This window comes from Castor canadensis, chromosome 12, assembly GCF_047511655.1.
Source record: "Castor canadensis chromosome 12, mCasCan1.hap1v2, whole genome shotgun sequence".
In the NCBI taxonomy this organism is placed as follows: domain Eukaryota; kingdom Metazoa; phylum Chordata; class Mammalia; order Rodentia; family Castoridae; genus Castor; species Castor canadensis.
This window is the reverse complement of record NC_133397.1, coordinates 55,530,974-55,546,029: the sequence shown is the minus strand read 5'-3', so window position 1 is coordinate 55,546,029 and position 15,056 is coordinate 55,530,974. Positions and strand designations below refer to the sequence as shown.

At 37.7% G+C, this 15,056-nt stretch overlaps 1 protein-coding gene across 1 annotated transcript in view; it reads left to right on the top strand.

The window, feature by feature from the left end:
• Window positions 1-3,254: 3,254 nt before the first annotated feature.
• Window positions 3,255-15,056, top strand: part of Peli1 (pellino E3 ubiquitin protein ligase 1) — a 63,589-nt gene continuing 51,787 nt past the window's right edge. Inside the window, exon 1 of the mRNA XM_020161707.2 lies at window positions 3,255-3,393. The gene's annotated coding sequence lies outside the window, so the exon portion shown is untranslated. The remainder of the gene's footprint in view (window positions 3,394-15,056) is intronic.

Here is a 15,056-nt window from a genome sequence, read left to right as displayed (position 1 = left end):
AGAACTATAATTATACAAGTATTAAAATATGTGGGTCTAAAAAACTATAGTTGTTTTTTTCATGTGCTTTATTTTGGTTAGATTCTATTTTTTGTCTTCAAGTGCACTATTTTTTTCTTTTGAGTCTGAATTTGCTCAGTGTCCAACCTGCCTCTGAGTGTTAATCCTATCCAGTAAAATTTTTATTTCAGAAGTAGTAATTTTAATGTCTAAATTCTACTTTTATATTATTAATTTCTCTCTGTCAGTATGTGGAGCACATTTACCATAACCATTTTAAATGCTGTTGGCTGCTTGTTCTATCATGTCTGTCACTTGTGGCTTTATGTAGACTGATTTTACTCCTGATTATAGATTACATTTTCCTCTGTGTGTGTGTGTCCTATTTCTCTTGTCACTTCCCAAGCATTTTCATCATCTTCCTGTCTACTTCTTGAGTGCTAGTGTTCTCTAGGGTTCCAATACTGATTCCTTCTTTTCTGCTGTGCATACTATGCCAGGATGGTCTCATTCATTCCCATAATTCTCTCTTCTGCTACTCTGATCTCTCTCCAGAGCCCAAGAGTGATAAATGTAACTGTCCACTTCACTTCTTCATGAAGATGTCCCAAAGCCATCTCAAACTCAACATATCCAAAGAGAGCCAATCAAATTCCTGTTTAGCTTCAATATTCCCTAACTCAATGAATTGCATCACTAGATGGTAATGACATAAGCCAGAAATCTGGGAGTCATTCTTGGCTTCTTAATAGAAGATACTGTGATCCCCTTCACAGTCTCCTTATTCTGGGTAATTGCTCCAATTTTTATTGATATCCACATCTCTTTATTACAGTATTGGGAGAATCTGACCCCTTTTGCTCTAAGAGTCGGTATATGCCTTCATCTGAAGATAATTAGCCTCATACCACCTACTGGCCCCCACTTTTAGTTTATGGATGGACATTTCACTCAAATAGTGAAGCTTCTGGGAAAGGAGTTTTCTATTCTTTCTAAAAGTGACATCTTCTTGGATCAGATGTTGGATAGAGTTGTTAGCTACTGTCACTTGACCATAAAGCTCAGGAAGAAAAGCAATGAAAATGAGAAACATATTTGTAAGGACATCACTGAGTTGTTGAAGCAATCACCCCCACATAGACACCCTTTTTCCTGAACTTTCTAGCTAGATAGGTCAATAAATCTCCTTTCTTGGTTAAATCAGTTAGAGTTGGGTTTTCTGCTGCTTGCAAAGCAAAAGCATCACAATGCATAACTTTCTTTCACTCTTCATTCCTTAACACAGGATTTTGTCCTTAGACTCTATTAACTCTATTCTGTAAATAGGGGCTGATTACTCTCAGTTCAGTCCCCTGCTGCTAGTGACTTAGTTCAGTCTCTTATCTTCCTGACCCCCTATGATACCGTAACAATCTCCATACCTGCCAAACTCCACAGAGTGATCTTTTTAAATGCATACCTTATCAAAATTTCATCTGCTTACAATCCTGGTGTGGTTTTCCATTGCTTCCAGAAAACAAAACAGAAAAACCCATGTTCCTTAGCATATCGTTCAAGATTCTTCAACCTTTTCAGAGTATCCCCTCTTGCCACACCCCCAACTTCACAACTATTTTCTGAACCAACATGCTTTTAGGTCACCTGCTTCTATGTTTTTTCACTTTCTGTCCTCCCCAATCCTACCAACGTATCATCTCCCCCTTCCCTACTAAAATACACAAATATACCAATTCTAGTTATCCTCAAACTCTTGACCTTGCTGGAGTCTGGGGTAGTATGCATTTTCTCATTACAGAACTTGCCACGATGAGTCTATTTACCTCTCAGCCTTTTCAGAATAACCACTTTGAAAACAAGTTATGCTTCTTTTACATTTTTGTGTCTCTGTTTCCCAGGAAAGTGGCTGGCACGTAAGTGGTTTTTTTTGAACGAGCAAATTACATGATCTGCAGGCATCAGAAGTTCTGATCCTGAGACTCCTGAAAATCCTGACTTTCCTGCTCTAAATGTGTGTGATTCCTGACCATGAAACTTTTTCTTACAGAGTATGGGGTTCTAGGTAGCCTGAGCACTCTGGAGAGCCATCAATGTGTCCTGGCTTTCTCTGCCCTTCTTACCACCACCTATGCATACCTGGGTGCCTAGAATGGGTGTAGACTTAGCTGACCAGCCCAATAACGTACTTATCCCTTGGTTCAGGTTTTTCATTGCCAAATGAAAGGTGGCCAATGCGTGTACAAGGTGAACAATTTTAAACTTTGCACTTACCTTTTAAACTTTATGAAATTTGTATTTCTTAAAAACTATAGGCCTTAAACTAAACAAATCCTGATTATTTTACACTGATCAAATAAAATACACTGATATTAATACCAAACTTTACATTAGCCAGTACTAGAGTTCGGTGTGACTAATTGAACAAAGAAATTATGCGATTCTGTTAGTGATGATGTTCCTAACAGTTTTATAACATAATTGCTAAATTACCGGAAGCAACTAGATTTCATTGTCTTAGCCCAAGAAATTTGAATTTAAGAAAGGATTCACTTGAGCCCACAGAAAGGAGTATTTGTGTTTTAGGATTTGTGGAAAAAAACTAAGCAGTAGGAAAGACTGAAGTACAGGGAGGAAGTTCGATTTCACTAGGCACTGTGAGTGGCATGGCTATTTGTTGCGGGTGGAGCAAAGAAGAAAGGACTGGCCATGGGCCGAATCTCCAACAGCACCAGGATACAAGACCGGCCTTGTTTAGTCAACAGCAACCCTGCACACGCTAGCTTAGTGAGTCGGTGACCTAGGCAACGGTCGACCCGCCCGCAACATCCCTTCGAGCATGCGCAATGCAGAGCGAGTGCGGCCGGATCTTTCCCTTTTTTCCCCCCTCAGACGGAGAACTACAATTCCCAAGAGCTCTTTTGGCGTAGCGTCACCGCCTCCAACTGTGGTCCCACCCCGGTCCTGCCTTCAGGCCCCGCCCTCCGCCTAGTCTCCGCCCCTCCCCGCGAGTGTGTGTCAGTGACCCAGAGGCGGTGTGAGGCGGAGGGACCGTCGGGGGGCGCCGCCGCCTCCACCACCACCAGCAGCGGCAGTACAGCCTCAGCAGCAGCAGCAGCAGCAGCAGCAGCAGCAGGAGCAGCCGCAGCAGAGCAGCAGCGTTGCGGCGCGACCGGATCTGTCTCGAGCCTGCGGAGCGCACCACAAAGCGGGCCCCGCGCCTCTCGTTCGTCCGCGGCTCCTCGGCGCTCGGCTTGGCGGTCAACTTCGCGTCTTGGGGCTTGGGCGGCTGGCGGGGAAGGCGGCGGCAGCCTGGTCGCGCTGCCCGCGCACTGCCACTTCGCCCCCGCGCTCGGGTCTCGGGGCCGTGCTGGCATTCCGGCCGCCAGGAATTGTCGGGTGAGTGCGGCGGGAGGGGTCGCGGCGGCGCAGGGGAACCGCGCGGGACCGGCGGACGCACAACTTCCTCGGCGGCCGGCCGGCTGGGTCGGCTCGCCGGGCCGCGCCGCGCCGCGCCGGGAGGCGGCGGGGAGCGGAGTTTGCGGCGCCTGCATCCCGCGCCCTCGCAGGAGGAAGCGCCTTTGTCAGGAGCGGCCGGCGCCCTCCCCCACCGCCGCGGAGCCCGACTCCGACCCGCGCCCGTCCGCGGCGCGAGCGAGGGGAGCCCTGCCGGCCGCGGGGAGGCCGAGCGAGAGGGCTGAGAAACAAAGGGGGCGGTGGGCTTCCCTTTTGTTTTGCTTGTGTGATAACTTCTTTCTCCTGCCTTACATAACGCGGACTCCCAAGTTAGTCATTCTTTTTATTGTTGTGATAGTTGTCATCATCGCTGAGCGTCTCTCAGATTTCCTTTCATCTTGGGATCTCAGAGCATTTTAAAAACACTAATTAATTTCACCTCCGGGGCCCTTGCTGCCGAACGAGTTTAATACGCCCGCTTCCGTAAGTGGGTAAACTGAGGTTCGGAAAGCTCTCTTAATTGATGGATAACTCTTGATCTCCCGCGCCTGTTGTGTGAGGCTCCGAAAGCGTTGATGAGTAATAACTCGTTCTCCAATGCCCTGTGGAAAAGTTAAAGATGCTCATTTTGCTTACAGGTTAACTGAAGTCGGAAAGAAGTCTGGGTAATTGTTAGGTTGTTCAGACAATAGTTCTTTTTACATCGCGTCTGAATCTTAAAATCTCAAAGGACTTCCTGAAAAACGTTCCGAGTGGGGAAGAAACTGTAAATCATAAACTCACCATCTACTTTTTTACACGTGCAAATATCGTACGAGGCAAGAGAACATGGTGGGGGGGAGGGGATAGTTTTTTTTTTTTAAGTGCGTTTAACACATTTTAGTCATTAAACACGAAACGTGTTTTGGTTTGAGCACCAACAATCTTCCCATCATTTAGTCATCAAACAGTATATCAACAAATATTATTGAGCACATTCTCAAACTGCTGGTTGTACCAAGAACTGAAGCCTTTTAAGTGTATCAGAAGGTTACTTGTTTTTATTCAAAGGCTGTTTACTTTTTCTTACTCTGTAGAATGTTACTTTGTCTCATAGCAGGTGATCTTTTGTTTCAAATATGGCATTGTCTTTGACATTGACTATGTATTACTCTTACAACTGAGGAGAGATGAGTTTATTATTCAGTTTGCATAGTCAGTGAATTTAAGGTTTTGAACTGGGAGAAGGATCAGTTTCTGTAGTTCCATCGGAGTAATCAGATCTGTATCTCTCAAAACGTTGTCCTGATTGTAGTCTTTGTTTTTTAACCCATACTAACAACTTCTAGAGTAAAGTACTTAACTCCGAGGGCAATTTTATTTATTTTGGTAATTTTTATTCTGGGGTATCAAACGGAAAGGTACCAAAAATTTAAATCAAGCATTTCTACAAGTTCTTAGATGAGTAATGATCAGAGCTGTAGTAATAGTGAGTACTTTCACTCATCACGAAATTCCTTTGAATTTAATTTTGTATTGTACAGTTGCCCCCAGATTTTACATCCTCGTGGTTTCATCACAAAATGAAAGTGAGGCATTTGTTATTTTGTTATTGTTTTCCTCAAGCCTCTAACCAATGTCCTTTCTGTAGTTTTGTATCATGAGTTTAAAACACTTGGAAAATAGAACAGTTAAGTGTGCGAAAGGTTGTATTTTTGTGAAGTGGTTACAATGTCTCATCCAATAAATTTAAGACTTTTAAAGAGCAAAGTATCTCCTAGGTTTTTATTAGAGTGGTAGTATTTATTGACTTGAAAAAAGTAAGCTGCAAATCTACCTTAGTAGCAAATTTAAGGAGTTAAGTGCTCCTTAAAATTGGCATTTAAGTAATCTTACACTTGGGTTATGTTGAACTTTTTGTAAGTACTTACTAACCAGATTTACTAGGGTTATTTGCACTTCAAGGAAACTACTCACAGTGTCTTTGCTCAAACCCTGAAGTCAAAAGGCAGACGTTAGTGTTGACTGATGAAGTCTGGCTTTGCAGGTTTCTTAATTTGTTTGGAACTCCTTAAAACACATAACTGAAAAATATAGGGCAGAAAACTGAGGTGAGTGCCACTGAGGCAAGTTTCACAGGGAAGCCTAAGGATGTTTCCATTTGACTTTAGTTTCTTCAGCTTTTTTTCAGGTTGTCAAAATTTCAGTTGTATTTTCAGAGTTTTGTCATTTCAGAATATGCTGTGTTGTGGTTGTCCAGGAGCTCAGGTGATAAGGTCTGTAGTAGTTCTGCTTTGTGAACAACTCATGTTTTCAAATAGAAGCTTCTGTAGCTAATAAAAATTTTAAGCTAAAAGATTTAGAATTGAAAACTATCTTCCTAACATGCACATACATTTCACCACCAAAAATTAATATAGACCTATCCTATAGGCTTATAGAGACTACTATATAGCTATTAACAGTATATATTAAAATTTCATAATGACCAGTGTATGATGGTACTTGAAGTGTTTTTAGGAGTTTCCTTGGAAAAATTATATTCCAATTGTGTCTTTTAACTGAGGAAAATAAAGCAGATATTAGAGCCAATGGAAAGAACGAAAATCAACAGAGCAAAGGAAAACTGATGATAATTTTATAGCGTACAACATTAAAGATTCCTAGCAACATTAATAAATAAGGAACAAAATTTTAGTTGAAGTCTATAACAGCAAAATCTACTTTTAGCACCTTCTGTTTATAGAGTTTTAGCTGTCTTTCCCAGATTTCCTCTAAATATATTATGCATCAGAAATAAATAGAAGTTACTCTTTCAAGGGGTTTGGGTTGCTGGAGAGTTTTTTTTATATTTGTGGTGGTGGTGGTTTATTGTTTTTCTTTGTTAAGATTTGACATCTGCTAGAGAAAGATTTCCCCAGATTGATATGTAAGAACTTCAGAACAAGAAAAAAAAAAAATCTAGATATACATTAAGTTCTGCCACTAGTTTTTCTCATGTTATCATAAATAGTCCACTTCTTTATTTTTTCCTTCAAAGGTTGAGAATAATTGCCAAATATATTAGTAGATCCTGAATTTTGTTATTGCTGAAAAGTTTATAACAAGATTTCTTGATTGAATGTCAGGGAATTTCCGACTATTAGTTTTTGCTTTTTAAAGTTTTTTTTTTTAATTATTTTTTGAGGCATGGTTTTGCCATTCCTTGAACTGGAGATCCTCCTACTTCTACCTCCCTAGTGCTGGAATTACGGATGTGCACCTCCACTTCTAACAGACTGGAGCCTTTCAATTAGCATAGGTACTTTCAGAAATAAGCTTTGATTACTTATTTCTTTTAAAAAAGAAAAAAATCAGAATTTTTCTGACATTCACTCAAGAAATCTGTACTTTTTCTTTATTATAAATTCATTCAGCAGCAACAGAAATCCATCAGGTGATTTAAGAAAAACAAATTGCAAATGATTCTAAGAAGACCTTATTATTTCTTCGGAATGATATAAAGATGTTTTAGATTTTTTTTTTTTTTTTGTCACTGTAAACGCTATTTCAGAGAAATGGAGTTCTCCCTAGTACTTTTGTATCACCCTAGTACTTTTGTATCACCCTAGTACTTTTGTATCACACCTCAAAATGCCATTTACAGAAAAATAGAATGTGTTGCTGATGCCTATAAATGGGAAAATCCTGACATCTGTCATCATATTCCGGTTAATCTTGACCATTCATGTACTTAGAAAAAAATTAATTCAATACACATGTAATTTACTTCCTTTTCAAAGCATTTGTTGCTGATTTCTGTTTTATAATGAACCTCTTGGGATGTTGCTAATTCTAAAAATATGTAGTATCCCGTTTCCCACCATCTTCTGCAGTTTCTTATTCTATTCCTTTTTTGGCTGCAGTTTGCTTTTTCCCCTAAACTGTCTAAAATAAGCTAAGAAATGTTTAAACATGCTTAACAAGAAATCCACTCAGTCATTTATCCTGATAAATGTCAGCTAAATTTCACCATACAAGTGCATTCAACTCTGTTTTGGAGATAGTAGTACACTTTTGAAGAGGACTAAAGCAGGAATAGCATATTGGGTACCAAATCATATTACTTGGTGGTGACTGGATTCCTAGAACCAACTTAGCAGGAAAGAGTGATAGGATTACCAGTTTCTGCTGTTGGATTTTGAGCATGAATGCTAAATATGCATTTAGTAAGTATTTATTGGATGCTTTTTATGTGTCATTTAGGTGCTGACATCACACAGACTAAATTCTATGTCTTTTGTTGCTTACAGTCTAATCATAAGACCAGATGATAAAATAAATAAGCACTGGGGTTGTAGCTTAGTGGTAGAGCACTTGCCTAGCATGCTTGCCCTGGGTTTGATCTGAAGCACCACAAAAATACATACATACATACAAAATATATATATATCTATACTTCAAGAAAAAAATGGCCTGATTTCTTCAACAAATAGTGAGATATGAGAGGGAGAGGAACTATATGATTTAAAAGAGACTTAAGAGGAATATACACCAACCTAGATCTAAACCTTAGATCCTGCTTTGAACAGTTTAGCTGTTAAAAAAAAAAAAACTGAATAATTGGTGAAATTTGGGTACTGTATATTTAGTGAAAAGGAATTGTCATAATTTTAGGCATGGTAACGTATGTGTTTTTAAAGTCCTTACCTTGAAAAGAGATATGTATATAATAATGTATCTATGAATTAAAATGTGATGTCTGGGTTTTTTTTTTAATTTAAAATAATTTGGAAGGGAGAAAACATAGATGCAATGAGATTGGCTGTACACTGGAAATTGTTGAAGGTAGATGCCATACAGGTAGAGATTTCTGACATGACTTCTTGTGTATATTTGAAAGATGCAGTTTTAAAAGGAAGTCAGAAAAGACTTCATCGATAGGATAATACATATTTAAGACTTGAAGAAGATGAGAGAGCAAGCCTTGTAGAAATCTTGGGGCAACACAGCCTAGATAGAGGGAACAGCCAATGCATTGGCCCTGAGGAGCAAAGCATGCCTAGACTGCAAGGAACTACAGGAAAACTGTACTGCCTGCATCAGAGTGAGCAAGTAGCAGCAGATAAAGTTAGAATGGTAAAGGGAGGGTAGAGGATGGATTATGTTGGGCTAGGTAGCCATCCTTGTTTTAAAAGCAAAAATATTTATTTTAAACATTTGCCTAAAATAAGTCTTCTGCTTTAGATAATCACTGGAGAAACCATACACTTCTTCAACACTAAAATTACTCAGAATATTTTTAGAAGTTTAAAAAAAAATGCCTTCTAAGTTAAAAGAGCCACACATGAAAATAGCTTATTACTTTGTATTTGCTCCTGTCTTCTTGTTTTTAAGGAAAAAGGAGTTATTAACCACAGGCTACTTCATCTAAAATTTCAGATATGACTCAGAAGGAATTGACAAAAAGAAAATAACTAACCTGAAGTTATTTCTAAAAATCAGATCCACCCAAACATTAAAAAGGCGTTTTAACTAATGTTCTTGACAATTGTAACATCATTTGGAATAAGGATATAACCTTAGAGTGTAACTAATATGAAAGGCACTCATTTGGATATTTAAGTTTTGTGTAAACATTAAAACATACAAGATCATGTATATTTCTCAGTGCTTCAGTGATAGTCATTGCACATGAGTTTCATTTCTTTCATTTCATATTCAAGACTAAAGATTTTAAAATTAGTAAAATTGAGTAATTTTCTTGTTGCTATTGCATACAATTGGGGAACTGAAAGATTAACACGTTTAATATTAAAAGATGAACCTGACTTCCAAATCTTGTATTCATGATTAATTTCTCAGATCAGTAGTTTCAGATTTTAAATCTTTTATTATTAGAACTATAAAAAAAAAAACCCTGAATCTCAAATGTTTAAATGCCCAGAAACTCCTCAATAATGATATTTTAGAAAATCTGCTCATAGGACAAGTTACATGTAGATATTACTAGTTTGGAACAATTATGCTAGTTCATACTTCGTAGGATTAATATTACCAACCTGAGAAACTAAACTTATTTCTATGATTTTTCCTCTACTGGTAGTAATGCATGAAAGACAACTATTTTCTAGTTAATTATGTATAGTGTTTTTTTAGAATTTGATGGCATTTAGTAGAATTTGTGAACTTTTGCTGTATACAAAATTATGCAGTGACCATTAAGACTATAAATACATAACTATATAAGGAATACTTTAGCTTCTCACAAAATAGTAAACATTGCCAGGAATAATTCTATAACTTGGATCTACTTAAATGTCCATGATCTAATGAGCTAAGACTTGAATTTATAAATAAAGTAGAGAATGGAAATAAAAACAAGTTGCTTTGCAAAAGGGACATTTTACCATGTTGAGCTAAAAGTATGGCTATGGTAAAACTGGTACTTAATTTTGGAAATAATAATGGTTAACAATAATTAAGAATTGAAAATTCATTCTCTTAAGCCTTATAAATTTTGTTTGCAACAGATTCTAGGTTATTATTCCCAGCTCATGCATCGCAAGATACTCCTAATTCCATGTCATTGCCTTTCTCTCTTTCATCTCTTCATTACTCTGCCATGATCTCTCTTTATGATCCTTTGTCAGTTTTAGTCATGCCCATTGCTGTGCCATACATATTTATCTTTTTTTTTTTTTTTCTTTAACTTTCCTTGCCTTTTCTTTGGTGTATGTTCTGGAGGAGATGGCGTGTCCTATCAACTAGACACTAAAAAAGTAACTATTTGGCCTATAAGATACAGTATTTTTAGAGTTCAGTAATGGAGGAAACAGTAATAGGTGTACTGATTTGAAAGCTTCATAAATTAATCCTACATATGTCCAGAACCTATATACCTACACTAGTAAAGTTTGATAGCAGAATTAACCTACTGGAATTTCCAAAGCTATTTTCAGCTCTTTAGTGTTTGTTGTCTTTTCCAAAAATGTCAGACAATTGGGGACTTCATCAGCTCTGTAGTAACAGTTGATCATACATGACCTTAGGGGAAGACTGGATTTCTGCTGAGCTGCATTCTGACAGTGAAGTGGAAAAGATGAATCTGATCAGTAATCTGGTGAAGTTTATAACTTTTCCTTCCACAAGAATGAATTATGAAGTGATTCCCCCTGATTTTTTCCTAGTTGCTTATTGTAGTGCTCAACATATCAGTTTGCCAAATCTTTAGAAGCATAATTAAGTTCATTTTTATTTTTTAGCACTATGTGAAAGCTATTGGAGATGCTTTGTTGGTTCTTCAAAACCTGAGTGTTGTAATCCTAGTTCTTGGCAAGTAATATTCACAGAACTTCATGTTCTTCTGGTTTTATTCCTGACTTAACGAATTGCATGTACTGGAAGTATTAAAAACTGATTTTCTTTCATTTAAAGCTATAGTTAACATGATGAATTTTTTCATTGAATTGTTTCTTGCTGCCATGTTTAAATTTACCATGAAAGAACCAAAACACCCAAACTACAGATCTAGTTAAGTTTATCATTCATGAGGAAATGTGTGAAGATATATGTCTTTTGTAGGATAGTGGCTGCCTTGATTTATTAGAAACATTTTAAAATGTACTTATTGCTTTACTGTAATTTTCATTTAAGATGATTTCAATAGGATGATTTAGTCACTGAACTAGTCCTGTCAGTTCACCAAAGGAGCTGTGACAAATTTTGAGGTAGGCTCTTAAACTTTTTTTGTTGGTACTGGGATTTGAACGCAGTCTCATACCTGCTAGGCAGGCGCTCTATCACTTGAGCCACTCCATTAACCATTTTTTGTGTTGGGTATTTTTGAGATAGGGTCTCACAAACTGTTTGCCCAGCTGACTTCCAACTGTGATCCTCCTGACCTCTGTCTCCCACATAGCTAGGATTACAGGCATGAGCCATGGTGCCTGGCTATAGACTCTTACACTCTTAAACATAGAGCAGACCTGTGACTTCTATGACGTCAGCCATTTTTCTTTTAATTTATCACTGACACCTATTCAACAAAAAAATAACATTTTGCTAAGCTTCCTGTTGTATCTCTTTTACAAATAACATACTGATTTATTAGCATATAGTTCACCTCTTAAAGACCAGTCCCTTAAAGCTTTAGCCAGAATTTGCTTCCTAAAGCTATCTTTAAAATGACTTCCAAAAAGGATTTCCTAGGTTTTATAACTGAGTAGGCTGTTAATGATTCAGTAGGCCCCCTCATTTTCCTCCTACCCCTTAAATTGAAAGCTCCTTCATAACATCTAGGTGCCCTGAGTCATCATGGCTGAACTCTAAAGAAGAATTGTCATATGGAAAAATTCACCATGAAATAAAATTGTCAGGAAACAATCTGAGTCAGAAACCATTCATTGATCGCAGTGATAGAACCTAGAGGTCGTGGGCTTCTTTTAAAACTTTGAATGTACATACATGTATGCCTTTATTACAGGATTGCAAATCCTATAATAACCTAATAAAACTTTTTAAGGTGTTTATTCTCAGTTAAATTTTAATTGGCTTGACTTTTATTATCTGTTACATAAAAAGGACTTTTTAGTGAATGAATGTATTACAGAGGAGAGACCGTATATATAGGAATCACTACACCTGAAGTTAGAAGACCTAGAGTTCTAATTCACGTATTTACTATGTGACCTCAGATATTTCATTTAACCTCTCTGAGCCTTAGTTTCCTTATCTTTACATTCTGTACAGTTATGCCTTCTTTGGAACAATCCCTGGTAGATAGAGCTAATTGTTGATCTCAAGCCTTATGCTCCTTTTGGTTTTTTGAAACAAGGTCTTGCTCCTGAGCCTAGGATAGCCTCAAACTTGCAATCCTCTTACCTCAACATCCTGAGTGTCGGCATTATATAGGCATGCACCACCACAACCAACCAGACTCCTTTTTGATACATCACTGTCTAAAACTAGAATAGTTGGCATCTCAGCCATATGAAGTCTCTTACCACGCGTAGCCAGATTTCTTTCTGATGTAGCACTATCAGAAATTATATAGTTGGTATTCTAGATGAACTCTATTTGTTATCTCAACCATGAAAAAGTCTTATCCAGCTCCGAGATTCTGACTTTAAATTATTTGCCCATACAAAGGCTCTGTCTTCTGAGTCTATATGGTCTTTTTACATCAAGGATTCACTGTTGAAACTTAATGTATGAATTTAAGAATTTTTTGTGTTCAGAGATGGCATCTTTATGTTTCATATAGTGATGTTCAAAACAAAAGATTGAAGAAAGTTCACAGAAACGTTTAAAATTCCAAATGAGAAGGGAATAAATCAAAATGGTTAGTGATCATTTGATTTAAATTCATTTCAAGTTCTAAATGTTCTCTGGTACAAATATCAAGTTAGTGAAATTCAAAGTGTTGTGTTTATCTGGAAGGCACACCATGAAACAAAACAAATACTAGAACCAGCAATAAGAAGCCTAAGTTCTAGCTCTGCAATCTGATTTTTAACCTGGTTAGTGTCTTCATCTATTTAATGGTATCACACGAGTGCTTCTCAAACACTAATGTATTATGTAAGTTACCCGGGGTCATATTAAAATGCATTTTCTCATTCAGTAAGTCTGGGTGGGGCTTGAGGCTCTTCATTTCTATTTTATTTATTTATTTTTGGGATTTTTTTGCATCAAGACCTTCCTGTGTGGCCCAGGCTGGCCTGAACAGGCTGTTGTAGTCAGACTGGCCTCCAACTCATCATGATCCTCCTACCTCAGCCTCCTCAGTGCTGGGATTACAGGCATGCACCACCACATCCAGTAAGGGTTCTTCATTTTTACCCATTGTCTACCTATGCTACCACGCTTATAAAAGTAGTAGATAATTTACAAGGCTCCTTCCGGCTTAAAGGGTCCTTAGAGCCTCTAATCATACTCCACCTCTTTACTCCACTTTTTTGTCCCCAACTCTTAAACATCACTAAACTTGTTCTTTTTTGAAGCCTCTTATTCCTGGATTCATTCCCTGTTTTCTCAGCCTGATAGTTCCTTTAATTTTGATGTTTTTCCTTTTCTACGTAGTCATTAAAGTTAAAGATAATAGAAAGGGGCTTTGATTGGAAGAAAACTGGATTCACATCCCTCCCCCACTGATTAGCAGCTCTGTTGCCTGGTTTACTTTCCTCTCTCAAGGCTCTGAATACCTTCCTACTAATATTGAAAGGAATAAAGGTATTGTATTTAGCCTGCCCTGCAGTGGAAAGTAGGTACTCAAAAATTGGAAGCTCTTTTTATTATTCTTTTTGATATCCTGACTTTGGTAGAAAGAGAAAAAGGAGAGAGGAAGATCTGTTCCCAGCCCAGGATTTAAATTTTTACCTGCTTTCTAGGCATATTATCTTAAATACTTGAAACCTATCATGGTCAAAAAGACTTTTCTTTCCACATCTCTTCTACCTCTTTGAGTCCTATGGAGGTAAATGTTTCACTCTCTACATGCCCCTCAAGAACTTGTTATTTCTGCCTTGGTTTCTAAAGTACTGCTTTCCTTTTGTCTTCACTGCTACCTGCTCTAATTATCTGACTTGTGAGTTATTTTTATCAGATCTCCCTGGTTCTACTCTCTACATGCTTCTTATACATCCTCCATACTACTTTCAAAGTTATTTTCCTATAAATGTAGAAAGTGCTGTGCAGGCATTGGGTATATGATAAAAGAACAAAATGAAACATTTCCTTTTTAATGAAAATCAATAGTCTAGAGAGGGAGATAGAAATTAAAAGCAGGTAAATATACAAGTAAATACAGAACAAGATGGTATGAGAGAGACCTGTGTTGTATAGGTGGTCTGAGAAAGCTGTCTGAGGAATTAATAGTTGAGCTATCTCAGGAATGAGAATGAGCCAGCTAGGTAAAGATATAGTAATATTGTTCCAGGATTGGAGTGCAACATGAACAAAGACCTGGGGAGAGGTGCTGAATGTGTTTTAGAAGTCAAATCATGGGCATAGTGATGGGCAGGATGAGGGAGATGAAAGTATTGAGGACTTTCAACAATTGTTGGTGTGAACAACTAACTGCTGAATTAGTAGTGGTGCCAGTTACTGAAGCAGAAAGGATAGGGATAGGACATGTTGATGCAGGGAATGGAATCACTTTAGTTTGTCAAGTTGATAATTTGAAAAAGTGCAGTTATGTACTGGTTCCTCATTTCCTATAAAATCCCTAAATTCTGTTATGGCTATAGTTTATCCTAACCTGCTCTAGCTTCTTCCTCATCTTCCCTTCATTACTGTACTTAAGCCATAAAGAAGTTCTTACTCTCCTCAAAGTAGTTTTAGACTATTGTATAGGTTATTCCCTTTGCCTGAGTGCTTTTCATTATTCAAAGCCCTTCTGGAATATTGTATAGAATCATTTTAGGATTATACTGCCATTTGGTTAATGTCTGTTGATAGTATTTACTACATTTTACTAGAATTTCTTTTCTTTTTTTTTTGGTACTGGGGATTGAACCTAAGACCTTGCATACTAGATAAGAGCTCTACCAATGGAGCTATACTTCCAGCCTTTTTGTTTTTACTTTTTCAGCCTCAAAGTCATCTAACCTTACCCATTTTTTGTGCTCCTAAGGTCTAGGGAAAAT